The sequence below is a fragment of the Lithobates pipiens genome, unplaced genomic scaffold (assembly GCF_037356315.1).
Source record: "Lithobates pipiens isolate NorthernLeopardFrog02 unplaced genomic scaffold, aLitPip1_a1.2 Scaffold_18, whole genome shotgun sequence".
Classification (NCBI taxonomy): domain Eukaryota; kingdom Metazoa; phylum Chordata; class Amphibia; order Anura; family Ranidae; genus Lithobates; species Lithobates pipiens.
This window is the reverse complement of record NW_027507758.1, coordinates 580,496,879-580,523,452: the sequence shown is the minus strand read 5'-3', so window position 1 is coordinate 580,523,452 and position 26,574 is coordinate 580,496,879. Positions and strand designations below refer to the sequence as shown.

Below are 26,574 nucleotides of genomic sequence, written 5' to 3'. Positions count from 1 at the left end.
ATGGGGCTGGAAATTGGGGGAGAGAGCTACAAACACCAAGAGCCCATAATTGCATTGGCCGGGAATCGAACCCGGGCCTCCCGCGTGGCAGGCGAGAATTCTACCACTGAACCACCAATGCTCCACGCCGGGCCAGGCGCCACCACCCTCGCTCAGCTGGCCTAGGAGAGTCCAGCTCTCGCCCACGCTTGACTTGGGATTCGCTTGTCGAAATCCATGAGGATGGTCAGCGACAAGAGCAGAGTGGCGCAGCGGAAGCGTGCTGGGCCCATAACCCAGAGGTCGATGGATCGAAACCATCCTCTGCTACGTTGCCTTTTCCTATGCCAATCGATATTTGCTTGCGGGCCCAAAGGCCTTTCTTTCGCACACAAAGAGAAGTTGAACCTGATTCAGGTGATTCAACGAGTCCAAAGCTCTCAGCGTAAGCATGGCACTGGCACCTTTCCCCCTAATGGAATATTGTCTCTTGGCCATGGAAGCCTGGTCGTGCTTTCTTTAATTGATTGCTTTTGTCCAATACTGCCTACGTGACTTTGGCTGAAGCCACAGATGCCACCACAAAAACGTGGCAATGCCTTGGCACATGTTATGAGGAGCACTCCGGCTTCCCATGTTGCTCACGGCGCTCGGTTCCAAGCTTCAACATCAAACACAAAAGCAAGGTGCCTCCCGTGAAACCAGGAAAGCTGCGTTTGGAGAATGCGGGCATCGATCCCGCTACCTCTCGCATGCAAAGCGAGCGCTCTGCCACTTGAGCTAATCCCCCTTTGCTCGAGTGTGTTGCTTGCGCTATGGCTGATCCCTGTCCTCTCCTGGGCTATGTGTAAAATATAGTCAGTTTTGCGAAATCCACAACCTGCTCTGGCCGCTAGACACCAGGAGAGCCACCCGCTTTCCTAGCGTAGAAGGTTTGCACCCCCCTTTTTTTTCCCTCCTACGACCTTTGACAACTGAGCCCCTTCAGAGGTATGGCCCCATGGGTTTCAATGATGTAATTGGGAGAAGGCTGGTTTCAAAAAGCACTCACACCGCCTAGTACATTCTCGACAAGAAACACCTTGTGCCTTGATGCACTCCACGGGGCTGGAAATTGGGGGAGAGCGCTGCAAACTCAAAGAGCCCATAATTGCATTGGCCGGGAATCGAACCCGGGCCTCCCGCGTGGCAGGCGAGAATTCTACCACTGAACCACCAATGCTCCACGCCGGGCCACTTGCCACCACCCTCGCTCAGCTGGTCTAGGAGAGTCCAGCTCTCGCCCACGCTTGACTTGGGATTCGCTGGTCGAAAATCAATGGAAACGCCTAGTCGTCTACATTGTGACTTTGCCACATGGACCCACTCCCCGTGGGAATCGCTGGCAAACTACATCCACATGTGGTTGTTGAGGTTGGTCAGCGACAAGAGCAGAGTGGCGCAGCGGAAGCGTGCTGGGCCCATAACCCAGAGGTCGATGGATCGAAACCATCCTCTGCTACGTTGCCTTTTTCTATGCCAATCGATATTTGCTTGCGTGCGGGCCCAAAGGCCTTTCTTTCGCACACAAAGAGAAGTTGAACCTGATTCAGGTGATTCAACGAGTCCAAAGCTCTCAGCGTAAGCATGGCACTGGCACCTTTTGCGCTAATGAAATATTGTCTCTTGGCCATGGAGGCCTGCTCGTGCTTTGTTTACTAGATTGCTTTTGTCCAACACTGCCTACGTGACTTTGGCTGAAGCCACAGTTGCCACCACAAAAACGTGGCAACGCCTTGGCACGCGTTATGAGGAGGACTCCGGCTTCCCATGTTGCTCACGGCGCTCGGTTCCAAGCTTCAACATCAAACACAAAAGCAAGGTGTCTCCTGGCAAATCAGGAAAGCTGCATTTGGAGAATGCGGGCATCGATCCCGCTACCTCTCGCATGCTAAGCGAGCGCTCTACCATTTGAGCTAATCCCCCTTTGCTTGAGGTTGTTGCTTGAGGTTGTTGCTTGTGCTATGGCTGATCCCTGTCCTCTCCTGGGCTATGTGTAAACTATAGGCAGTTTTGCTAAATCCACAACTTGCTCTGGCCGCTAGACACCAGGAGAGCCACTCCCCCAAGACCTTGGACAACTGAGCCCCTTCTGAAGTATGGCCCCATGGGTTTCAATGATGTCATTGGGAGAAGGTGGTTTCAAAAAGCACTCACACCGCCTAATACATTCTCGACAAGAAACACCTTGTGCCTTGAGGCATTCCATGGGGCTGGAAATTGGGGGAGAGAGCTACAAACACCAAGAGCCCATAATTGCATTGGCCGGGAATCGAACCCGGGCCTCCCGCGTGGCAGGCGAGAATTCTACCACTGAACCACCAATGCTCCACGCCGGGCCAGGCGCCACCACCCTCGCTCAGCTGGCCTAGGAGAGTCCAGCTCTCGCGCACGCTTGACTTGGGATTCGCTGGTCGAAAATCAATGGAAACGCCTAGTCGTCTACATTGTGACTTTGCCACATGGACCCACTCCCCGTGGGAATCGCTGGCAAACTACATCCACATGTGGTTGTTGAGGTTGGTCAGCGACAAGAGCAGAGTGGCGCAGCGGAAGCGTGCTGGGCCCATAACCCAGAGGTCGATGGATCGAAACCATCCTCTGCTACGTTGCCCTTTCCTATGCCAATCGATATTTGCTTGCGTGCGGGCCCAAAGGCCTTTCTTTCGCACACAAAGAGAAGTTGAACCTGATTCAGGTGATTCAACGAGTCCAAAGCTCTCAGCGTAAGCATGGCACTGGCACCTTTTGCGCTAATGAAATATTGTCTCTTGGCCATGGAGGCCTGCTCGTGCTTTGTTTACTAGATTGCTTTTGTCCAACACTGCCTACGTGACTTTGGCTGAAGCCACAGTTGCCACCACAAAAACGTGGCAACGCCTTGGCACGCGTTATGAGGAGGACTCCGGCTTCCCATGTTGCTCACGGCGCTCGGTTCCAAGCTTCAACATCAAACACAAAAGCAAGGTGTCTCCGGGCAAATCAGGAAAGCTGCATTTGGAGAATGCGGGCATCGATCCCGCTACCTCTCGCATGCTAAGCGAGCGCTCTACCATTTGAGCTAATCCCCCTTTGCTTGAGGTTGTTGCTTGTGCTATGGCTGATCCCTGTCCTCTCCTGGGCTATGTGTAAACTATAGGCAGTTTTGCTAAATCCACAACTTGCTCTGGCCGCTAGACACCAGGAGAGCCACTCCCCCAAGACCTTGGACAACTGAGCCCCTTCTGAAGTATGGCCCCATGGGTTTCAATGATGTCATTGGGAGAAGGTGGTTTCAAAAAGCACTCACACCGCCTAATACATTCTCGACAAGAAACACCTTGTGCCTTGAGGCATTCCATGGGGCTGGAAATTGGGGGAGAGAGCTACAAACACCAAGAGCCCATAATTGCATTGGCCGGGAATCGAACCCGGGCCTCCCGCGTGGCAGGCAAGAATTCTACCACTGAACCACCAATGCTCCACGCCGGGCCAGGCGCCACCACCCTCGCTCAGCTGGCCTAGGAGAGTCCAGCTCTCGCCCACGCTTGACTTGGGATTCGCTTGTCGAAATCCATGAGGATGGTCAGCGACAAGAGCAGAGTGGCGCAGCGGAAGCGTGCTGGGCCCATAACCCAGAGGTCGATGGATCGAAACCATCCTCTGCTACGTTGCCTTTTCCTATGCCAATCGATATTTGCTTGCGGGCCCAAAGGCCTTTCTTTCGCACACAAAGAGAAGTTGAACCTGATTCAGGTGATTCAACGAGTCCAAAGCTCTCAGCGTAAGCATGGCACTGGCACCTTTCCCCCTAATGGAATATTGTCTCTTGGCCATGGAAGCCTGGTCGTGCTTTCTTTAATTGATTGCTTTTGTCCAATACTGCCTACGTGACTTTGGCTGAAAGTTGCTCACGGCGCTCGGTTCCAAGCTTCAACATCAAACACAAAAGCAAGGTGCCTCCCGTGAAACCAGGAAAGCTGCGTTTGGAGAATGCGGGCATCGATCCCGCTACCTCTCGCATGCAAAGCGAGCGCTCTGCCACTTGAGCTAATCCCACTTTGCTCGAGTGTGTTGCTTGCGCTATGGCTGATCCCTGTCCTCTCCTGGGCTATGTGTAAAATATAGTCAGTTTTGCGAAATCCACAACCTGCTCTGGCCGCTAGACACCAGGAGAGCCACCCGCTTTCCTAGCGTAGAAGGTTTGCACCCCCCTTTTTTTTCCCTCCTACGACCTTTGACAACTGAGCCCCTTCAGAGGTATGGCCCCATGGGTTTCAATGATGTAATTGGGAGAAGGCTGGTTTCAAAAAGCACTCACACCGCCTAGTACATTCTCGACAAGAAACACCTTGTGCCTTGATGCACTCCACGGGGCTGGAAATTGGGGGAGAGCGCTGCAAACACAAAGAGCCCATAATTGCATTGGCCGGGAATCGAACCCGGGCCTCCCGCGTGGCAGGCGAGAATTCTACCACTGAACCACCAATGCTCCACGCCGGGCCACTTGCCACCACCCTCGCTCAGCTGGTCTAGGAGAGTCCAGCTCTCGCCCACGCTTGACTTGGGATTCGCTGGTCGAAAATCAATGGAAACGCCTAGTCGTCTACATTGTGACTTTGCCACATGGACCCACTCCCCGTGGGAATCGCTGGCAAACTACATCCACATGTGGTTGTTGAGGTTGGTCAGCGACAAGAGCAGAGTGGCGCAGCGGAAGCGTGCTGGGCCCATAACCCAGAGGTCGATGGATCAAAACCATCCTCTGCTACGTTGCCTTTTTCTATGCCAATCGATATTTGCTTGCGTGCGGGCCCAAAGGCCTTTCTTTCGCACACAAAGAGAAGTTGAACCTGATTCAGGTGATTCAACGAGTCCAAAGCTCTCAGCGTAAGCATGGCACTGGCACCTTTTGCGCTAATGAAATATTGTCTCTTGGCCATGGAGGCCTGCTCGTGCTTTGTTTACTAGATTGCTTTTGTCCAACACTGCCTACGTGACTTTGGCTGAAGCCACAGTTGCCACCACAAAAACGTGGCAACGCCTTGGCACGCGTTATGAGGAGGACTCCGGCTTCCCATGTTGCTCACGGCGCTCGGTTCCAAGCTTCAACATCAAACACAAAAGCAAGGTGTCTCCTGGCAAATCAGGAAAGCTGCATTTGGAGAATGCGGGCATCGATCCCGCTACCTCTCGCATGCTAAGCGAGCGCTCTACCATTTGAGCTAATCCCCCTTTGCTTGAGGTTGTTGCTTGTGCTATGGCTGATCCCTGTCCTCTCCTGGGCTATGTGTAAACTATAGGCAGTTTTGCTAAATCCACAACTTGCTCTGGCCGCTAGACACCAGGAGAGCCACTCCCCCAAGACCTTGGACAACTGAGCCCCTTCTGAAGTATGGCCCCATGGGTTTCAATGATGTCATTGGGAGAAGGTGGTTTCAAAAAGCACTCACACCGCCTAATACATTCTCGACAAGAAACACCTTGTGCCTTGAGGCATTCCATGGGGCTGGAAATTGGGGGAGAGAGCTACAAACACCAAGAGCCCATAATTGCATTGGCCGGGAATCGAACCCGGGCCTCCCGCGTGGCAGGCGAGAATTCTACCACTGAACCACCAATGCTCCACGCCGGGCCAGGCGCCACCACCCTCGCTCAGCTGGCCTAGGAGAGTCCAGCTCTCGCCCACGCTTGACTTGGGATTCGCTGGTCGAAAATCAATGGAAACGCCTAGTCGTCTACATTGTGACTTTGCCACATGGACCCACTCCCCGTGGGAATCGCTGGCAAACTACATCCACATGTGGTTGTTGAGGTTGGTCAGCGACAAGAGCAGAGTGGCGCAGCGGAAGCGTGCTGGGCCCATAACCCAGAGGTCGATGGATCGAAACCATCCTCTGCTACGTTGCCCTTTCCTATGCCAATCGATATTTGCTTGCGTGCGGGCCCAAAGGCCTTTCTTTCGCACACAAAGAGAAGTTGAACCTGATTCAGGTGATTCAACGAGTCCAAAGCTCTCAGCGTAAGCATGGCACTGGCACCTTTTGCGCTAATGAAATATTGTCTCTTGGCCATGGAGGCCTGCTCGTGCTTTGTTTACTAGATTGCTTTTGTCCAACACTGCCTACGTGACTTTGGCTGAAGCCACAGTTGCCACCACAAAAACGTGGCAACGCCTTGGCACGCGTTATGAGGAGGACTCCGGCTTCCCATGTTGCTCACGGCGCTCGGTTCCAAGCTTCAACATCAAACACAAAAGCAAGGTGTCTCCGGGCAAATCAGGAAAGCTGCATTTGGAGAATGCGGGCATCGATCCCACTACCTCTCGCATGCTAAGCGAGCGCTCTACCATTTGAGCTAATCCCCCTTTGCTTGAGGTTGTTGCTTGTGCTATGGCTGATCCCTGTCCTCTCCTGGGCTATGTGTAAACTATAGGCAGTTTTGCTAAATCCACAACTTGCTCTGGCCGCTAGACACCAGGAGAGCCACTCCCCCAAGACCTTGGACAACTGAGCCCCTTCTGAAGTATGGCCCCATGGGTTTCAATGATGTCATTGGGAGAAGGTGGTTTCAAAAAGCACTCACACCGCCTAATACATTCTCGACAAGAAACACCTTGTGCCTTGAGGCATTCCATGGGGCTGGAAATTGGGGGAGAGAGCTACAAACACCAAGAGCCCATAATTGCATTGGCCGGGAATCGAACCCGGGCCTCCCGCGTGGCAGGCGAGAATTCTACCACTGAACCACCAATGCTCCACGCCGGGCCAGGCGCCACCACCCTCGCTCAGCTGGCCTAGGAGAGTCCAGCTCTCGCCCACGCTTGACTTGGGATTCGCTTGTCGAAATCCATGAGGATGGTCAGCGACAAGAGCAGAGTGGCGCAGCGGAAGCGTGCTGGGCCCATAACCCAGAGGTCGATGGATCGAAACCATCCTCTGCTACGTTGCCTTTTCCTATGCCAATCGATATTTGCTTGCGGGCCCAAAGGCCTTTCTTTCGCACACAAAGAGAAGTTGAACCTGATTCAGGTGATTCAACGAGTCCAAAGCTCTCAGCGTAAGCATGGCACTGGCACCTTTCCCCCTAATGGAATATTGTCTCTTGGCCATGGAAGCCTGGTCGTGCTTTCTTTAATTGATTGCTTTTGTCCAATACTGCCTACGTGACTTTGGCTGAAAGTTGCTCACGGCGCTCGGTTCCAAGCTTCAACATCAAACACAAAAGCAAGGTGCCTCCCGTGAAACCAGGAAAGCTGCGTTTGGAGAATGCGGGCATCGATCCCGCTACCTCTCGCATGCAAAGCGAGCGCTCTGCCACTTGAGCTAATCCCCCTTTGCTCGAGTGTGTTGCTTGCGCTATGGCTGATCCCTGTCCTCTCCTGGGCTATGTGTAAAATATAGTCAGTTTTGCGAAATCCACAACCTGCTCTGGCCGCTAGACACCAGGAGAGCCACCCGCTTTCCTAGCGTAGAAGGTTTGCACCCCCCTTTTTTTTCCCTCCTACGACCTTTGACAACTGAGCCCCTTCAGAGGTATGGCCCCATGGGTTTCAATGATGTAATTGGGAGAAGGCTGGTTTCAAAAAGCACTCACACCGCCTAGTACATTCTCGACAAGAAACACCTTGTGCCTTGATGCACTCCACGGGGCTGGAAATTGGGGGAGAGCGCTGCAAACACAAAGAGCCCATAATTGCATTGGCCGGGAATCGAACCCGGGCCTCCCGCGTGGCAGGCGAGAATTCTACCACTGAACCACCAATGCTCCACGCCGGGCCACTTGCCACCACCCTCGCTCAGCTGGTCTAGGAGAGTCCAGCTCTCGCCCACGCTTGACTTGGGATTCGCTGGTCGAAAATCAATGGAAACGCCTAGTCGTCTACATTGTGACTTTGCCACATGGACCCACTCCCCGTGGGAATCGCTGGCAAACTACATCCACATGTGGTTGTTGAGGTTGGTCAGCGACAAGAGCAGAGTGGCGCAGCGGAAGCGTGCTGGGCCCATAACCCAGAGGTCGATGGATCGAAACCATCCTCTGCTACGTTGCCTTTTTCTATGCCAATCGATATTTGCTTGCGTGCGGGCCCAAAGGCCTTTCTTTCGCACACAAAGAGAAGTTGAACCTGATTCAGGTGATTCAACGAGTCCAAAGCTCTCAGCGTAAGCATGGCACTGGCACCTTTTGCGCTAATGAAATATTGTCTCTTGGCCATGGAGGCCTGCTCGTGCTTTGTTTACTAGATTGCTTTTGTCCAACACTGCCTACGTGACTTTGGCTGAAGCCACAGTTGCCACCACAAAAACGTGGCAACGCCTTGGCACGCGTTATGAGGAGGACTCCGGCTTCCCATGTTGCTCACGGCGCTCGGTTCCAAGCTTCAACATCAAACACAAAAGCAAGGTGTCTCCTGGCAAATCAGGAAAGCTGCATTTGGAGAATGCGGGCATCGATCCCGCTACCTCTCGCATGCTAAGCGAGCGCTCTACCATTTGAGCTAATCCCCCTTTGCTTGAGGTTGTTGCTTGTGCTATGGCTGATCCCTGTCCTCTCCTGGGCTATGTGTAAACTATAGGCAGTTTTGCTAAATCCACAACTTGCTCTGGCCGCTAGACACCAGGAGAGCCACTCCCCCAAGACCTTGGACAACTGAGCCCCTTCTGAAGTATGGCCCCATGGGTTTCAATGATGTCATTGGGAGAAGGTGGTTTCAAAAAGCACTCACACCGCCTAATACATTCTCGACAAGAAACACCTTGTGCCTTGAGGCATTCCATGGGGCTGGAAATTGGGGGAGAGAGCTACAAACACCAAGAGCCCATAATTGCATTGGCCGGGAATCGAACCCGGGCCTCCCGCGTGGCAGGCGAGAATTCTACCACTGAACCACCAATGCTCCACGCCGGGCCAGGCGCCACCACCCTCGCTCAGCTGGCCTAGGAGAGTCCAGCTCTCGCCCACGCTTGACTTGGGATTCGCTTGTCGAAATCCATGAGGATGGCCAGCGACAAGAGCAGAGTGGCGCAGCGGAAGCGTGCTGGGTCCATAACCCAGAGGTCGATGGATCAAAACCATCCTCTGCTACGTTGCCTTTTCCTATGCCAATCGATATTTGCTTGCGGGCCCAAAGGCCTTTCTTTCGCACACAAAGAGAAGTTGAACCTGATTCAGGTGATTCAACGAGTCCAAAGCTCTCAGCGTAAGCATGGCACTGGCACCTTTCCCCCTAATGGAATATTGTCTCTTGGCCATGGAAGCCTGGTCGTGCTTTCTTTAATTGATTGCTTTTGTCCAATACTGCCTACGTGACTTTGGCTGAAGCCACAGATGCCACCACAAAAACGTGGCAATGCCTTGGCACATGTTATGAGGAGCACTCCGGCTTCCCATGTTGCTCACGGCGCTCGGTTCCAAGCTTCAACATCAAACACAAAAGCAAGGTGCCTCCCGTGAAACCAGGAAAGCTGCGTTTGGAGAATGCGGGCATCGATCCCGCTACCTCTCGCATGCAAAGCGAGCGCTCTGCCACTTGAGCTAATCCCCCTTTGCTCGAGTGTGTTGCTTGCGCTATGGCTGATCCCTGTCCTCTCCTGGGCTATGTGTAAAATATAGTCAGTTTTGCGAAATCCACAACCTGCTCTGGCCGCTAGACACCAGGAGAGCCACCCGCTTTCCTAGCGTAGAAGGTTTGCACCCCCCTTTTTTTCCCCTCCTACGACCTTTGACAACTGAGCCCCTTCAGAGGTATGGCCCCATGGGTTTCAATGATGTAATTGGGAGAAGGCTGGTTTCAAAAAGCACTCACACCGCCTAGTACATTCTCGACAAGAAACACCTTGTGCCTTGATGCACTCCACGGGGCTGGAAATTGGGGGAGAGCGCTGCAAACACAAAGAGCCCATAATTGCATTGGCCGGGAATCGAACCCGGGCCTCCCGCGTGGCAGGCGAGAATTCTACCACTGAACCACCAATGCTCCACGCCGGGCCACTTGCCACCACCCTCGCTCAGCTGGTCTAGGAGAGTCCAGCTCTCGCCCACGCTTGACTTGGGATTCGCTGGTCGAAAATCAATGGAAACGCCTAGTCGTCTACATTGTGACTTTGCCACATGGACCCACTCCCCGTGGGAATCGCTGGCAAACTACATCCACATGTGGTTGTTGAGGTTGGTCAGCGACAAGAGCAGAGTGGCGCAGCGGAAGCGTGCTGGGCCCATAACCCAGAGGTCGATGGATCGAAACCATCCTCTGCTACGTTGCCTTTTTCTATGCCAATCGATATTTGCTTGCGTGCGGGCCCAAAGGCCTTTCTTTCGCACACAAAGAGAAGTTGAACCTGATTCAGGTGATTCAACGAGTCCAAAGCTCTCAGCGTAAGCATGGCACTGGCACCTTTTGCGCTAATGAAATATTGTCTCTTGGCCATGGAGGCCTGCTCGTGCTTTGTTTACTAGATTGCTTTTGTCCAACACTGCCTACGTGACTTTGGCTGAAGCCACAGTTGCCACCACAAAAACGTGGCAACGCCTTGGCACGCGTTATGAGGAGGACTCCGGCTTCCCATGTTGCTCACGGCGCTCGGTTCCAAGCTTCAACATCAAACACAAAAGCAAGGTGTCTCCTGGCAAATCAGGAAAGCTGCATTTGGAGAATGCGGGCATCGATCCCGCTACCTCTCGCATGCTAAGCGAGCGCTCTACCATTTGAGCTAATCCCCCTTTGCTTGAGGTTGTTGCTTGTGCTATGGCTGATCCCTGTCCTCTCCTGGGCTATGTGTAAACTATAGGCAGTTTTGCTAAATCCACAACTTGCTCTGGCCGCTAGACACCAGGAGAGCCACTCCCCCAAGACCTTGGACAACTGAGCCCCTTCTGAAGTATGGCCCCATGGGTTTCAATGATGTCATTGGGAGAAGGTGGTTTCAAAAAGCACTCACACCGCCTAATACATTCTCGACAAGAAACACCTTGTGCCTTGAGGCATTCCATGGGGCTGGAAATTGGGGGAGAGAGCTACAAACACCAAGAGCCCATAATTGCATTGGCCGGGAATCGAACCCGGGCCTCCCGCGTGGCAGGCGAGAATTCTACCACTGAACCACCAATGCTCCACGCCGGGCCAGGCGCCACCACCCTCGCTCAGCTGGCCTAGGAGAGTCCAGCTCTCGCCCACGCTTGACTTGGGATTCGCTTGTCGAAATCCATGAGGATGGCCAGCGACAAGAGCAGAGTGGCGCAGCGGAAGCGTGCTGGGCCCATAACCCAGAGGTCGATGGATCGAAACCATCCTCTGCTACGTTGCCTTTTCCTATGCCAATCGATATTTGCTTGCGGGCCCAAAGGCCTTTCTTTCGCACACAAAGAGAAGTTGAACCTGATTCAGGTGATTCAACGAGTCCAAAGCTCTCAGCGTAAGCATGGCACTGGCACCTTTCCCCCTAATGGAATATTGTCTCTTGGCCATGGAAGCCTGGTCGTGCTTTCTTTAATTGATTGCTTTTGTCCAATACTGCCTACGTGACTTTGGCTGAAGCCACAGATGCCACCACAAAAACGTGGCAATGCCTTGGCACATGTTATGAGGAGCACTCCGGCTTCCCATGTTGCTCACGGCGCTCGGTTCCAAGCTTCAACATCAAACACAAAAGCAAGGTGCCTCCCGTGAAACCAGGAAAGCTGCGTTTGGAGAATGCGGGCATCGATCCCGCTACCTCTCGCATGCAAAGCGAGCGCTCTGCCACTTGAGCTAATCCCCCTTTGCTCGAGTGTGTTGCTTGCGCTATGGCTGATCCCTGTCCTCTCCTGGGCTATGTGTAAAATATAGTCAGTTTTACGAAATCCACAACCTGCTCTGGCCGCTAGACACCAGGAGAGCCACCCGCTTTCCTAGCGTAGAAGGTTTGCACCCCCCTTTTTTTTCCCTCCTACGACCTTTGACAACTGAGCCCCTTCAGAGGTATGGCCCCATGGGTTTCAATGATGTAATTGGGAGAAGGCTGGTTTCAAAAAGCACTCACACCGCCTAGTACATTCTCGACAAGAAACACCTTGTGCCTTGATGCACTCCACGGGGCTGGAAATTGGGGGAGAGCGCTGCAAACACAAAGAGCCCATAATTGCATTGGCCAGGAATCGAACCCGGGCCTCCCGCGTGGCAGGCGAGAATTCTACCACTGAACCACCAATGCTCCACGCCGGGCCACTTGCCACCACCCTCGCTCAGCTGGTCTAGGAGAGTCCAGCTCTCGCCCACGCTTGACTTGGGATTCGCTGGTCGAAAATCAATGGAAACGCCTAGTCGTCTACATTGTGACTTTGCCACATGGACCCACTCCCCGTGGGAATCGCTGGCAAACTACATCCACATGTGGTTGTTGAGGTTGGTCAGCGACAAGAGCAGAGTGGCGCAGCGGAAGCGTGCTGGGCCCATAACCCAGAGGTCGATGGATCGAAACCATCCTCTGCTACGTTGCCTTTTTCTATGCCAATCGATATTTGCTTGCGTGCGGGCCCAAAGGCCTTTCTTTCGCACACAAAGAGAAGTTGAACCTGATTCAGGTGATTCAACGAGTCCAAAGCTCTCAGCGTAAGCATGGCACTGGCACCTTTTGCGCTAATGAAATATTGTCTCTTGGCCATGGAGGCCTGCTCGTGCTTTGTTTACTAGATTGCTTTTGTCCAACACTGCCTACGTGACTTTGGCTGAAGCCACAGTTGCCACCACAAAAACGTGGCAACGCCTTGGCACGCGTTATGAGGAGGACTCCGGCTTCCCATGTTGCTCACGGCGCTCGGTTCCAAGCTTCAACATCAAACACAAAAGCAAGGTGTCTCCTGGCAAATCAGGAAAGCTGCATTTGGAGAATGCGGGCATCGATCCCGCTACCTCTCGCATGCTAAGCGAGCGCTCTACCATTTGAGCTAATCCCCCTTTGCTTGAGGTTGTTGCTTGTGCTATGGCTGATCCCTGTCCTCTCCTGGGCTATGTGTAAACTATAGGCAGTTTTGCTAAATCCACAACTTGCTCTGGCCGCTAGACACCAGGAGAGCCACTCCCCCAAGACCTTGGACAACTGAGCCCCTTCTGAAGTATGGCCCAATGGGTTTCAATGATGTCATTGGGAGAAGGTGGTTTCAAAAAGCACTCACACCGCCTAATACATTCTCGACAAGAAACACCTTGTGCCTTGAGGCATTCCATGGGGCTGGAAATTGGGGGAGAGAGCTACAAACACCAAGAGCCCATAATTGCATTGGCCGGGAATCGAACCCGGGCCTCCCGCATGGCAGGCGAGAATTCTACCACTGAACCACCAATGCTCCACGCCGGGCCAGGCGCCACCACCCTCGCTCAGCTGGCCTAGGAGAGTCCAGCTCTCGCCCACGCTTGACTTGGGATTCGCTTGTCGAAATCCATGAGGATGGTCAGCGACAAGAGCAGAGTGGCGCAGCGGAAGCGTGCTGGGCCAATAACCCAGAGGTCGATGGATCGAAACCATCCTCTGCTACGTTGCCCTTTCCTATGCCAATCGATATTTGCTTGCGGGCCCAAAGGCCTTTCTTTCGCACACAAAGAGAAGTTGAACCTGATTCAGGTGATTCAACGAGTCCAAAGCTCTCAGCGTAAGCATGGCACTGGCACCTTTCCCCCTAATGGAATATTGTCTCTTGGCCATGGAAGCCTGGTCGTGCTTTCTTTAATTGATTGCTTTTGTCCAATACTGCCTACGTGACTTTGGCTGAAGCCACAGATGCCACCACAAAAACGTGGCAATGCCTTGGCACATGTTATGAGGAGCACTCCGGCTTCCCATGTTGCTCACGGCGCTCGGTTCCAAGCTTCAACATCAAACACAAAAGCAAGGTGCCTCCCGTGAAACCAGGTAAGCTGCGTTTGGAGAATGCGGGCATCGATCCCGCTACCTCTCGCATGCAAAGCGAGCGCTCTGCCACTTGAGCTAATCCCCCTTTGCTCGAGTGTGTTGCTTGCGCTATGGCTGATCCCTGTCCTCTCCTGGGCTATGTGTAAAATATAGTCAGTTTTGCGAAATCCACAACCTGCTCTGGCCGCTAGACACCAGGAGAGCCACCCGCTTTCCTAGCGTAGAAGGTTTGCACCCCCCTTTTTTTCCCCTCCTACGACCTTTGACAACTGAGCCCCTTCAGAGGTATGGCCCCATGGGTTTCAATGATGTAATTGGGAGAAGGCTGGTTTCAAAAAGCACTCACACCGCCTAGTACATTCTCGACAAGAAACACCTTGTGCCTTGATGCACTCCACGGGGCTGGAAATTGGGGGAGAGCGCTGCAAACACAAAGAGCCCATAATTGCATTGGCCGGGAATCGAACCCGGGCCTCCCGCGTGGCAGGCGAGAATTCTACCACTGAACCACCAATGCTCCACGCCGGGCCACTTGCCACCACCCTCGCTCAGCTGGTCTAGGAGAGTCCAGCTCTCGCCCACGCTTGACTTGGGATTCGCTGGTCGAAAATCAATGGAAACGCCTAGTCGTCTACATTGTGACTTTGCCACATGGACCCACTCCCCGTGGGAATCGCTGGCAAACTACATCCACATGTGGTTGTTGAGGTTGGTCAGCGACAAGAGCAGAGTGGCGCAGCGGAAGCGTGCTGGGCCCATAACCCAGAGGTCGATGGATCGAAACCATCCTCTGCTACGTTGCCTTTTTCTATGCCAATCGATATTTGCTTGCGTGCGGGCCCAAAGGCCTTTCTTTCGCACACAAAGAGAAGTTGAACCTGATTCAGGTGATTCAACGAGTCCAAAGCTCTCAGCGTAAGCATGGCACTGGCACCTTTTGCGCTAATGAAATATTGTCTCTTGGCCATGGAGGCCTGCTCGTGCTTTGTTTACTAGATTGCTTTTGTCCAACACTGCCTACGTGACTTTGGCTGAAGCCACAGTTGCCACCACAAAAACGTGGCAACGCCTTGGCACGCGTTATGAGGAGGACTCCGGCTTCCCATGTTGCTCACGGCGCTCGGTTCCAAGCTTCAACATCAAACACAAAAGCAAGGTGTCTCCTGGCAAATCAGGAAAGCTGCATTTGGAGAATGCGGGCATCGATCCCGCTACCTCTCGCATGCTAAGCGAGCGCTCTACCATTTGAGCTAATCCCCCTTTGCTTGAGGTTGTTGCTTGTGCTATGGCTGATCCCTGTCCTCTCCTGGGCTATGTGTAAACTATAGGCAGTTTTGCTAAATCCACAACTTGCTCTGGCCGCTAGACACCAGGAGAGCCACTCCCCCAAGACCTTGGACAACTGAGCCCCTTCTGAAGTATGGCCCCATGGGTTTCAATGATGTCATTGGGAGAAGGTGGTTTCAAAAAGCACTCACACCGCCTAATACATTCTCGACAAGAAACACCTTGTGCCTTGAGGCATTCCATGGGGCTGGAAATTGGGGGAGAGAGCTACAAACACCAAGAGCCCATAATTGCATTGGCCGGGAATCGAACCCGGGCCTCCCGCGTGGCAGGCGAGAATTCTACCACTGAACCACCAATGCTCCACGCCGGGCCAGGCGCCACCACCCTCGCTCAGCTGGCCTAGGAGAGTCCAGCTCTCGCCCACGCTTGACTTGGGATTCGCTTGTCGAAATCCATGAGGATGGCCAGCGACAAGAGCAGAGTGGCGCAGCGGAAGCGTGCTGGGCCCATAACCCAGAGGTCGATGGATCGAAACCATCCTCTGCTACGTTGCCTTTTCCTATGCCAATCGATATTTGCTTGCGGGCCCAAAGGCCTTTCTTTCGCACACAAAGAGAAGTTGAACCTGATTCAGGTGATTCAACGAGTCCAAAGCTCTCAACGTAAGCATGGCACTGGCACCTTTCCCCCTAATGGAATATTGTCTCTTGGCCATGGAAGCCTGGTCGTGCTTTCTTTAATTGATTGCTTTTGTCCAATACTGCCTACGTGACTTTGGCTGAAGCCACAGATGCCACCACAAAAACGTGGCAATGCCTTGGCACATGTTATGAGGAGCACTCCGGCTTCCCATGTTGCTCACGGCGCTCGGTTCCAAGCTTCAACATCAAACACAAAAGCAAGGTGCCTCCCGTGAAACCAGGAAAGCTGCGTTTGGAGAATGCGGGCATCGATCCCGCTACCTCTCGCATGCAAAGCGAGCGCTCTGCCACTTGAGCTAATCCCCCTTTGCTCGAGTGTGTTGCTTGCGCTATGGCTGATCCCTGTCCTCTCCTGGGCTATGTGTAAAATATAGTCAGTTTTGCGAAATCCACAACCTGCTCTGGCCGCTAGACACCAGGAGAGCCACCCGCTTTCCTAGCGTAGAAGGTTTGCACCCCCCTTTTTTTTCCCTCCTACGACCTTTGACAACTGAGCCCCTTCAGAGGTATGGCCCCATGGGTTTCAATGATGTAATTGGGAGAAGGCTGGTTTCAAAAAGCACTCACACCGCCTAGTACATTCTCGACAAGAAACACCTTGTGCCTTGATGCACTCCACGGGGCTGGAAATTGGGGGAGAGCGCTGCAAACACAAAGAGCCCATAATTGCATTGGCCGGGAATCGAACCCGGGCCTCCCGCGTGGCAGGCGAGAATTCTACCACTGAACCACCAATGCTCCACGCCGGGCCACTTGCCACCACCCTCGCTCAGCTGGTCTAGGAGAGTCCAGCTCTCGCCCACGCTTGACTTGGGATTCGCTGGTCGAAAATCAATGGAAACGCCTAGTCGTCTACATTGTGACTTTGCCACATGGACCCACTCCCCGTGGGAATCGCTGGCAAACTACATCCACATGTGGTTGTTGAGGTTGGTCAGCGACAAGAGCAGAGTGGCGCAGCGGAAGCGTGCTGGGCCCATAACCCAGAGGTCGATGGATCGAAACCATCCTCTGCTACGTTGCCCTTTCCTATGCCAATCGATATTTGCTTGCGTGCGGGCCCAAAGGCCTTTCTTTCGCACACAAAGAGAAGTTGAACCTGATTCAGGTGATTCAACGAGTCCAAAGCTCTCAGCGTAAGCATGGCACTGGCACCTTTTGCGCTAATGAAATATTGTCTCTTGGCCATGGAGGCCTGCTCGTGCTTTGTTTACTAGATTGCTTTTGTCCAACACTGCCTACGTGACTTTGGCTGAAGCCACAGTTGCCACCACAAAAACGTGGCAACGCCTTGGCACGCGTTATGAGGAGGACTCCGGCTTCCCATGTTGCTCACGGCGCTCGGTTCCAAGCTTCAACATCAAACACAAAAGCAAGGTGTCTCCTGGCAAATCAGGAAAGCTGCATTTGGAGAATGCGGGCATCGATCCCGCTACCTCTCGCATGCTAAGCGAGCGCTCTACCATTTGAGCTAATCCCCCTTTGCTTGAGGTTGTTGCTTGTGCTATGGCTGATCCCTGTCCTCTCCTGGGCTATGTGTAAACTATAGGCAGTTTTGCTAAATCCACAACTTGCTCTGGCCGCTAGACACCAGGAGAGCCACTCCCCCAAGACCTTGGACAACTGAGCCCCTTCTGAAGTATGGCCCCATGGGTTTCAATGATGTCATTGGGAGAAGGTGGTTTCAAAAAGCACTCACACCGCCTAATACATTCTCGACAAGAAACACCTTGTGCCTTGAGGCATTCCATGGGGCTGGAAATTGGGGGAGAGAGCTACAAACACCAAGAGCCCATAATTGCATTGGCCGGGAATCGAACCCGGGCCTCCCGCGTGGCAGGCGAGAATTCTACCACTGAACCACCAATGCTCCACGCCGGGCCAGGCGCCACCACCCTCGCTCAGCTGGCCTAGGAGAGTCCAGCTCTCGCCCACGCTTGACTTGGGATTCGCTTGTCGAAATCCATGAGGATGGTCAGCGACAAGAGCAGAGTGGCGCAGCGGAAGCGTGCTGGGCCCATAACCCAGAGGTCGATGGATCGAAACCATCCTCTGCTACGTTGCCTTTTCCTATGCCAATCGATATTTGCTTGCGGGCCCAAAGGCCTTTCTTTCGCACACAAAGAGAAGTTGAACCTGATTCAGGTGATTCAACGAGTCCAAAGCTCTCAGCGTAAGCATGGCACTGGCACCTTTCCCCCTAATGGAATATTGTCTCTTGGCCATGGAAGCCTGGTCGTGCTTTCTTTAATTGATTGCTTTTGTCCAATACTTCCTACGTGACTTTGGCTGAAGCCACAGATGCCACCACAAAAACGTGGCAATGCCTTGGCACATGTTATGAGGAGCACTCCGGCTTCCCATGTTGCTCACGGCGCTCGGTTCCAAGCTTCAACATCAAACACAAAAGCAAGGTGCCTCCCGTGAAACCAGGAAAGCTGCGTTTGGAGAATGCGGGCATCGATCCCGCTACCTCTCGCATGCAAAGCGAGCGCTCTGCCACTTGAGCTAATCCCCCTTTGCTTGAGTGTGTTGCTTGCGCTATGGCTGATCCCTGTCCTCTCCTGGGCTATGTGTAAAATATAGTCAGTTTTGCGAAATCCACAACCTGCTCTGGCCGCTAGACACCAGGAGAGCCACCCGCTTTCCTAGCGTAGAAGGTTTGCACCCCCCTTTTTTTTCCCTCCTACGACCTTTGACAACTGAGCCCCTTCAGAGGTATGGCCCCATGGGTTTCAATGATGTAATTGGGAGAAGGCTGGTTTCAAAAAGCACTCACACCGCCTAGTACATTCTCGACAAGAAACACCTTGTGCCTTGATGCACTCCACGGGGCTGGAAATTGGGGGAGAGCGCTGCAAACACAAAGAGCCCATAATTGCATTGGCCGGGAATCGAACCCGGGCCTCCCGCGTGGCAGGCGAGAATTCTACCACTGAACCACCAATGCTCCACGCCGGGCCACTTGCCACCACCCTCGCTCAGCTGGTCTAGGAGAGTCCAGCTCTCGCCCACGCTTGACTTGGGATTCGCTGGTCGAAAATCAATGGAAACGCCTAGTCGTCTACATTGTGACTTTGCCACATGGACCCACTCCCCGTGGGAATCGCTGGCAAACTACATCCACATGTGGTTGTTGAGGTTAGTCAGCGACAAGAGCAGAGTGGCGCAGCGGAAGCGTGCTGGGCCCATAACCCAGAGGTCGATGGATCGAAACCATCCTCTGCTACGTTGCCTTTTTCTATGCCAATCGATATTTGCTTGCGTGCGGGCCCAAAGGCCTTTCTTTCGCACACAAAGAGAAGTTGAACCTGATTCAGGTGATTCAACGAGTCCAAAGCTCTCAGCGTAAGCATGGCACTGGCACCTTTTGCGCTAATGAAATATTGTCTCTTGGCCATGGAGGCCTGCTCGTGCTTTGTTTACTAGATTGCTTTTGTCCAACACTGCCTACGTGACTTTGGCTGAAGCCACAGTTGCCACCACAAAAACGTGGCAACGCCTTGGCACGCGTTATGAGGAGGACTCCGGCTTCCCATGTTGCTCACAGCGCTCGGTTCCAAGCTTCAACATCAAACACAAAAGCAAGGTGTCTCCTGGCAAATCAGGAAAGCTGCATTTGGAGAATGCGGGCATCGATCCCGCTACCTCTCGCATGCTAAGCGAGCGCTCTACCATTTGAGCTAATCCCCCTTTGCTTGAGGTTGTTGCTTGTGCTATGGCTGATCCCTGTCCTCTCCTGGGCTATGTGTAAACTATAGGCAGTTTTGCTAAATCCACAACTTGCTCTGGCCGCTAGACACCAGGAGAGCCACTCCCCCAAGACCTTGGACAACTGAGCCCCTTCTGAAGTATGGCCCCATGGGTTTCAATGATGTCATTGGGAGAAGGTGGTTTCAAAAAGCACTCACACCGCCTAATACATTCTCGACAAGAAACACCTTGTGCCTTGAGGCATTCCATGGGGCTGGAAATTGGGGGAGAGAGCTACAAACACCAAGAGCCCATAATTGCATTGGCCGGGAATCGAACCCGGGCCTCCCGCGTGGCAGGCGAGAATTCTACCACTGAACCACCAATGCTCCACGCCGGGCCAGGCGCCACCACCCTCGCTCAGCTGGCCTAGGAGAGTCCAGCTCTCGCCCACGCTTGACTTGGGATTCGCTTGTCGAAATCCATGAGGATGGCCAGCGACAAGAGCAGAGTGGCGCAGCGGAAGCGTGCTGGGCCCATAACCCAGAGGTCGATGGATCGAAACCATCCTCTGCTACGTTGCCTTTTCCTATGCCAATCGATATTTGCTTGCGGGCCCAAAGGCCTTTCTTTCGCACACAAAGAGAAGTTGAACCTGATTCAGGTGATTCAACGAGTCCAAAGCTCTCAGCGTAAGCATGGCACTGGCACCTTTCCCCCTAATGGAATATTGTCTCTTGGCCATGGAAGCCTGGTCGTGCTTTCTTTAATTGATTGCTTTTGTCCAATACTGCCTACGTGACTTTGGCTGAAGCCACAGATGCCACCACAAAAACGTGGCAATGCCTTGGCACATGTTATGAGGAGCACTCCGGCTTCCCATGTTGCTCACGGCGCTCGGTTCCAAGCTTCAACATCAAACACAAAAGCAAGGTGCCTCCCGTGAAACCAGGGTTTGGAGAATGCGGGCATCGATCCCGCTACCTCTCGCATGCAAAGCGAGCGCTCTGCCACTTGAGCTAATCCCCCTTTGCTCAAGTGTGTTGCTTGCGCTATGGCTGATCCCTGTCCTCTCCTGGGCTATGTGTAAAATATAGTCAGTTTTGCGAAATCCACAACCTGCTCTGGCCGCTAGACACCAGGAGAGCCACCCGCTTTCCTAGCGTAGAAGGTTTGCACCCCCCTTTTTTTTCCCTCCTACGACCTTTGACAACTGAGCCCCTTCAGAGGTATGGCCCCATGGGTTTCAATGATGTAATTGGGAGAAGGCTGGTTTCAAAAAGCACTCACACCGCCTAGTACATTCTCGACAAGAAACACCTTGTGCCTTGATGCACTCCACGGGGCTGGAAATTGGGGGAGAGCGCTGCAAACACAAAGAGCCCATAATTGCATTGGCCGGGAATCGAACCCGGGCCTCCCGCGTGGCAGGCGAGAATTCTACCACTGAACCACCAATGCTCCACGCCGGGCCACTTGCCACCACCCTCGCTCAGCTGGTCTAGGAGAGTCCAGCTCTCGCCCACGCTTGACTTGGGATTCGCTGGTCGAAAATCAATGGAAACGCCTAGTCGTCTACATTGTGACTTTGCCACATGGACCCACTCCCCGTGGGAATCGCTGGCAAACTACATCCACATGTGGTTGTTGAGGTTGGTTAGCGACAAGAGCAGAGTGGCGCAGCGGAAGCGTGCTGGGCCCATAACCCAGAGGTTGATGGATCGAAACCATCCTCTGCTACGTTGCCCTTTCCTATGCCAATCGATATTTGCTTGCGTGCGGGCCCAAAGGCCTTTCTTTCGCACACAAAGAGAAGTTGAACCTGATTCAGGTGATTCAACGAGTCCAAAGCTCTCAGCGTAAGCATGGCACTGGCACCTTTTGCGCTAATGAAATATTGTCTCTTGGCCATGGAGGCCTGCTCGTGCTTAGTTTACTAGATTGCTTTTGTCCAACACTGCCTACGTGACTTTGGCTGAAGCCACAGTTGCCACCACAAAAACGTGGCAACGCCTTGGCACGCGTTATGAGGAGGACTCCGGCTTCCCATGTTGCTCACGGCGCTCGGTTCCAAGCTTCAACATCAAACACAAAAGCAAGGTGTCTCCTGGCAAATCAGGAAAGCTGCATTTGGAGAATGCGGGCATCGATCCCGCTACCTCTCGCATGCTAAGCGAGCGCTCTACCATTTGAGCTAATCCCCCTTTGCTTGAGGTTGTTGCTTGTGCTATGGCTGATCCCTGTCCTCTCCTGGGCTATGTGTAAACTATAGGCAGTTTTGCTAAATCCACAACTTGCTCTGGCTGCTAGACACCAGGAGAGCCACTCCCCCAAGACCTTGGACAACTGAGCCCCTTCTGAAGTATGGCCCCATGGGTTTCAATGATGTCATTGGGAGAAGGTGGTTTCAAAAAGCACTCACACCGCCTAATACATTCTCGACAAGAAACACCTTGTGCCTTGAGGCATTCCATGGGGCTGGAAATTGGGGGAGAGAGCTACAAACACCAAGAGCCCATAATTGCATTGGCCGGGAATCGAACCCGGGCCTCCCGCGTGGCAGGCGAGAATTCTACCACTGAACCACCAATGCTCCACGCCGGGCCAGGCGCCACCACCCTCGCTCAGCTGGCCTAGGAGAGTCCAGCTCTCGCCCACGCTTGACTTGGGATTCGCTTGTCGAAATCCATGAGGATGGTCAGCGACAAGAGCAGAGTGGCACAGCGGAAGCGTGCTGGGCCCATAACCCAGAGGTCGATGGATCGAAACCATCCTCTGCTACGTTGCCTTTTCCTATGCCAATCGATATTTGCTTGCGGGCCCAAAGGCCTTTCTTTCGCACACAAAGAGAAGTTGAACCTGATTCAGGTGATTCAACGAGTCCAAAGCTCTCAGCGTAAGCATGGCACTGGCACCTTTCCCCCTAATGGAATATTGTCTCTTGGCCATGGAAGCCTGGTCGTGCTTTCTTTAATTGATTGCTTTTGTCCAATACTGCCTACGTGACTTTGGCTGAAGCCACAGATGCCACCACAAAAACGTGGCAATGCCTTGGCACATGTTATGAGGAGCACTCCGGCTTCCCATGTTGCTCACGGCGCTCGGTTCCAAGCTTCAACATCAAACACAAAAGCAAGGTGCCTCCCGTGAAACCAGGAAAGCTGCGTTTGGAGAATGCGGGCATCGATCCCGCTACCTCTCGCATGCAAAGCGAGCGCTCTGCCACTTGAGCTAATCCCCCTTTGCTCGAGTGTGTTGCTTGCGCTATGGCTGATCCCTGTCCTCTCCTGGGCTATGTGTAAAATATAGTCAGTTTTGCGAAATCCACAACCTGCTCTGGCCGCTAGACACCAGGAGAGCCACCCGCTTTCCTAGCGTAGAAGGTTTGCACCCCCCTTTTTTTTCCCTCCTACGACCTTTGACAACTGAGCCCCTTCAGAGGTATGGCCCCATGGGTTTCAATGATGTAATTGGGAGAAGGCTGGTTTCAAAAAGCACTCACACCGCCTAGTACATTCTCGACAAGAAACACCTTGTGCCTTGATGCACTCCACGGGGCTGGAAATTGGGGGAGAGCGCTGCAAACACAAAGAGCCCATAATTGCATTGGCCGGGAATCGAACCCGGGCCTCCCGCGTGGCAGGCGAGAATTCTACCACTGAACCACCAATGCTCCACGCCGGGCCACTTGCCACCACCCTCGCTCAGCTGGTCTAGGAGAGTCCAGCTCTCGCCCACGCTTGACTTGGGATTCGCTGGTCGAAAATCAATGGAAACGCCTAGTCGTCTACATTGTGACTTTGCCACATGGACCCACTCCCCGTGGGAATCGCTGGCAAACTACATCCACATGTGGTTGTTGAGGTTGGTCAGCGACAAGAGCAGAGTGGCGCAGCGGAAGCGTGCTGGGCCCATAACCCAGAGGTCGATGGATCGAAACCATCCTCTGCTACGTTGCCTTTTTCTATGCCAATCGATATTTGCTTGCGTGCGGGCCCAAAGGCCTTTCTTTCGCACACAAAGAGAAGTTGAACCTGATTCAGGTGATTCAACGAGTCCAAAGCTCTCAGCGTAAGCATGGCACTGGCACCTTTTGCGCTAATGAAATATTGTCTCTTGGCCATGGAGGCCTGCTCGTGCTTTGTTTACTAGATTGCTTTTGTCCAACACTGCCTACGTGACTTTGGCTGAAGCCACAGTTGCCACCACAAAAACGTGGCAACGCCTTGGCACGCGTTATGAGGAGGACTCCGGCTTCCCATGTTGCTCACGGCGCTCGGTTCCAAGCTTCAACATCAAACACAAAAGCAAGGTGTCTCCTGGCAAATCAGGAAAGCTGCATTTGGAGAATGCGGGCATCGATCCCGCTACCTCTCGCATGCTAAGCGAGCGCTCTACCATTTGAGCTAATCCCCCTTTGCTTGAGGTTGTTGCTTGTGCTATGGCTGATCCCTGTCCTCTCCTGGGCTATGTGTAAACTATAGGCAGTTTTGCTAAATCCACAACTTGCTCTGGCCGCTAGACACCAGGAGAGCCACTCCCCCAAGACCTTGGACAACTGAGCCCCTTCTGAAGTATGGCCCAATGGGTTTCAATGATGTCATTGGGAGAAGGTGGTTTCAAAAAGCACTCACACCGCCTAATACATTCTCGACAAGAAACACCTTGTGCCTTGAGGCATTCCATGGGGCTGGAAATTGGGGGAGAGAGCTACAAACACCAAGAGCCCATAATTGCATTGGCCGGGAATCGAACCCGGGCCTCCCGCGTGGCAGGCGAGAATTCTACCACTGAACCACCAATGCTCCACGCCGGGCCAGGCGCCACCACCCTCGCTCAGCTGGCCTAGGAGAGTCCAGCTCTCGCCCACGCTTGACTTGGGATTCGCTTGTCGAAATCCATGAGGATGGCCAGCGACAAGAGCAGAGTGGCGCAGCGGAAGCGTGCTGGGCCCATAACCCAGAGGTCGATGGATCGAAACCATCCTCTGCTACGTTGCCTTTTCCTATGCCAATCGATATTTGCTTGCGGGCCCAAAGGCCTTTCTTTCGCACACAAAGAGAAGTTGAACCTGATTCAGGTGATTCAACGAGTCCAAAGCTCTCAGCGTAAGCATGGCACTGGCACCTTTCCCCCTAATGGAATATTGTCTCTTGGCCATGGAAGCCTGGTCGTGCTTTCTTTAATTGATTGCTTTTGTCCAATACTGCCTACGTGACTTTGGCTGAAGCCACAGATGCCACCACAAAAACGTGGCAATGCCTTGGCACATGTTATGAGGAGCACTCCGGCTTCCCATGTTGCTCACGGCGCTCGGTTCCAAGCTTCAACATCAAACACAAAAGCAAGGTGCCTCCCGTGAAACCAGGAAAGCTGCGTTTGGAGAATGCGGGCATCGATCCCGCTACCTCTCGCATGCAAAGCGAGCGCTCTGCCACTTGAGCTAATCCCCCTTTGCTCGAGTGTGTTGCTTGCGCTATGGCTGATCCCTGTCCTCTCCTGGGCTATGTGTAAAATATAGTCAGTTTTGCGAAATCCACAACCTGCTCTGGCCGCTAGACACCAGGAGAGCCACCCGCTTTCCTAGCGTAGAAGGTTTGCACCCCCCTTTTTTTTCCCTCCTACGACCTTTGACAACTGAGCCCCTTCAGAGGTATGGCCCCATGGGTTTCAATGATGTAATTGGGAGAAGGCTGGTTTCAAAAAGCACTCACACCGCCTAGTACATTCTCGACAAGAAACACCTTGTGCCTTGATGCACTCCACGGGGCTGGAAATTGGGGGAGAGCGCTGCAAACACAAAGAGCCCATAATTGCATTGGCCAGGAATCGAACCCGGGCCTCCCGCGTGGCAGGCGAGAATTCTACCACTGAACCACCAATGCTCCACGCCGGGCCACTTGCCACCACCCTCGCTCAGCTGGTCTAGGAGAGTCCAGCTCTCGCCCACGCTTGACTTGGGATTCGCTGGTCGAAAATCAATGGAAACGCCTAGTCGTCTACATTGTGACTTTGCCACATGGACCCACTCCCCGTGGGAATCGCTGGCAAACTACATCCACATGTGGTTGTTGAGGTCTGTCAGCGACAAGAGCAGAGTGGCGCAGCGGAAGCGTGCTGGGCCCATAACCCAGAGGTCGATGGATCGAAACCATCCTCTGCTACGTTGCCCTTTCCTATGCCAATCGATATTTGCTTGCGTGCGGGCCCAAAGGCCTTTCTTTCGCACACAAAGAGAAGTTGAACCTGATTCAGGTGATTCAACGAGTCCAAAGCTCTCAGCGTAAGCATGGCACTGGCACCTTTTGCGCTAATGAAATATTGTCTCTTGGCCATGGAGGCCTGCTCGTGCTTAGTTTACTAGATTGCTTTTGTCCAACACTGCCTACGTGACTTTGGCTGAAGCCACAGTTGCCACCACAAAAACGTGGCAACGCCTTGGCACGCGTTATGAGGAGGACTCCGGCTTCCCATGTTGCTCACGGCGCTCGGTTCCAAGCTTCAACATCAAACACAAAAGCAAGGTGTCTCCTGGCAAATCAGGAAAGCTGCATTTGGAGAATGCGGGCATCGATCCCGCTACCTCTCGCATGCTAAGCGAGCGCTCTACCATTTGAGCTAATCCCCCTTTGCTTGAGGTTGTTGCTTGTGCTATGGCTGATCCCTGTCCTCTCCTGGGCTATGTGTAAACTATAGGCAGTTTTGCTAAATCCACAACTTGCTCTGGCCGCTAGACACCAGGAGAGCCACTCCCCCAAGACCTTGGACAACTGAGCCCCTTCTGAAGTATGGCCCCATGGGTTTCAATGATGTCATTGGGAGAAGGTGGTTTCAAAAAGCACTCACACCGCCTAATACATTCTCGACAAGAAACACCTTGTGCCTTGAGGCATTCCATGGGGCTGGAAATTGGGGGAGAGAGCTACAAACACCAAGAGCCCATAATTGCATTGGCCGGGAATCGAACCCGGGCCTCCCGCGTGGCAGGCGAGAATTCTACCACTGAA

At 53.3% G+C, this 26,574-nt stretch overlaps 12 non-coding genes across 12 annotated transcripts; all 12 read right to left on the bottom strand.

The window, feature by feature from the left end:
- Positions 1-1,871: 1,871 nt before the first annotated feature.
- TRNAA-AGC (transfer RNA alanine (anticodon AGC)) lies at positions 1,872-1,944 on the bottom strand. Its single transcript has one exon. It is a non-coding gene; the product is annotated as a tRNA-Ala (tRNA).
- A 1,072-nt stretch (positions 1,945-3,016) lies between these two features.
- On the bottom strand, positions 3,017-3,089 carry TRNAA-AGC (transfer RNA alanine (anticodon AGC)). Its single transcript has one exon. It is a non-coding gene; the product is annotated as a tRNA-Ala (tRNA).
- Positions 3,090-5,159: 2,070 nt separating this feature from the next.
- Positions 5,160-5,232, bottom strand: TRNAA-AGC (transfer RNA alanine (anticodon AGC)). The gene has a single exon. It is a non-coding gene; the product is annotated as a tRNA-Ala (tRNA).
- A 3,202-nt stretch (positions 5,233-8,434) lies between these two features.
- TRNAA-AGC (transfer RNA alanine (anticodon AGC)) lies at positions 8,435-8,507 on the bottom strand. The gene has a single exon. It is a non-coding gene; the product is annotated as a tRNA-Ala (tRNA).
- A 2,139-nt stretch (positions 8,508-10,646) lies between these two features.
- Positions 10,647-10,719, bottom strand: TRNAA-AGC (transfer RNA alanine (anticodon AGC)). Its single transcript has one exon. It is a non-coding gene; the product is annotated as a tRNA-Ala (tRNA).
- Positions 10,720-12,858: 2,139 nt separating this feature from the next.
- TRNAA-AGC (transfer RNA alanine (anticodon AGC)) lies at positions 12,859-12,931 on the bottom strand. Its single transcript has one exon. It is a non-coding gene; the product is annotated as a tRNA-Ala (tRNA).
- Positions 12,932-15,070: 2,139 nt separating this feature from the next.
- On the bottom strand, positions 15,071-15,143 carry TRNAA-AGC (transfer RNA alanine (anticodon AGC)). Its single transcript has one exon. It is a non-coding gene; the product is annotated as a tRNA-Ala (tRNA).
- A 2,139-nt stretch (positions 15,144-17,282) lies between these two features.
- Positions 17,283-17,355, bottom strand: TRNAA-AGC (transfer RNA alanine (anticodon AGC)). Its single transcript has one exon. It is a non-coding gene; the product is annotated as a tRNA-Ala (tRNA).
- Positions 17,356-19,494: 2,139 nt separating this feature from the next.
- On the bottom strand, positions 19,495-19,567 carry TRNAA-AGC (transfer RNA alanine (anticodon AGC)). The gene has a single exon. It is a non-coding gene; the product is annotated as a tRNA-Ala (tRNA).
- Positions 19,568-21,698: 2,131 nt separating this feature from the next.
- On the bottom strand, positions 21,699-21,771 carry TRNAA-AGC (transfer RNA alanine (anticodon AGC)). The gene has a single exon. It is a non-coding gene; the product is annotated as a tRNA-Ala (tRNA).
- A 2,139-nt stretch (positions 21,772-23,910) lies between these two features.
- Positions 23,911-23,983, bottom strand: TRNAA-AGC (transfer RNA alanine (anticodon AGC)). Its single transcript has one exon. It is a non-coding gene; the product is annotated as a tRNA-Ala (tRNA).
- A 2,139-nt stretch (positions 23,984-26,122) lies between these two features.
- On the bottom strand, positions 26,123-26,195 carry TRNAA-AGC (transfer RNA alanine (anticodon AGC)). The gene has a single exon. It is a non-coding gene; the product is annotated as a tRNA-Ala (tRNA).
- Positions 26,196-26,574: the final 379 nt, after the last annotated feature.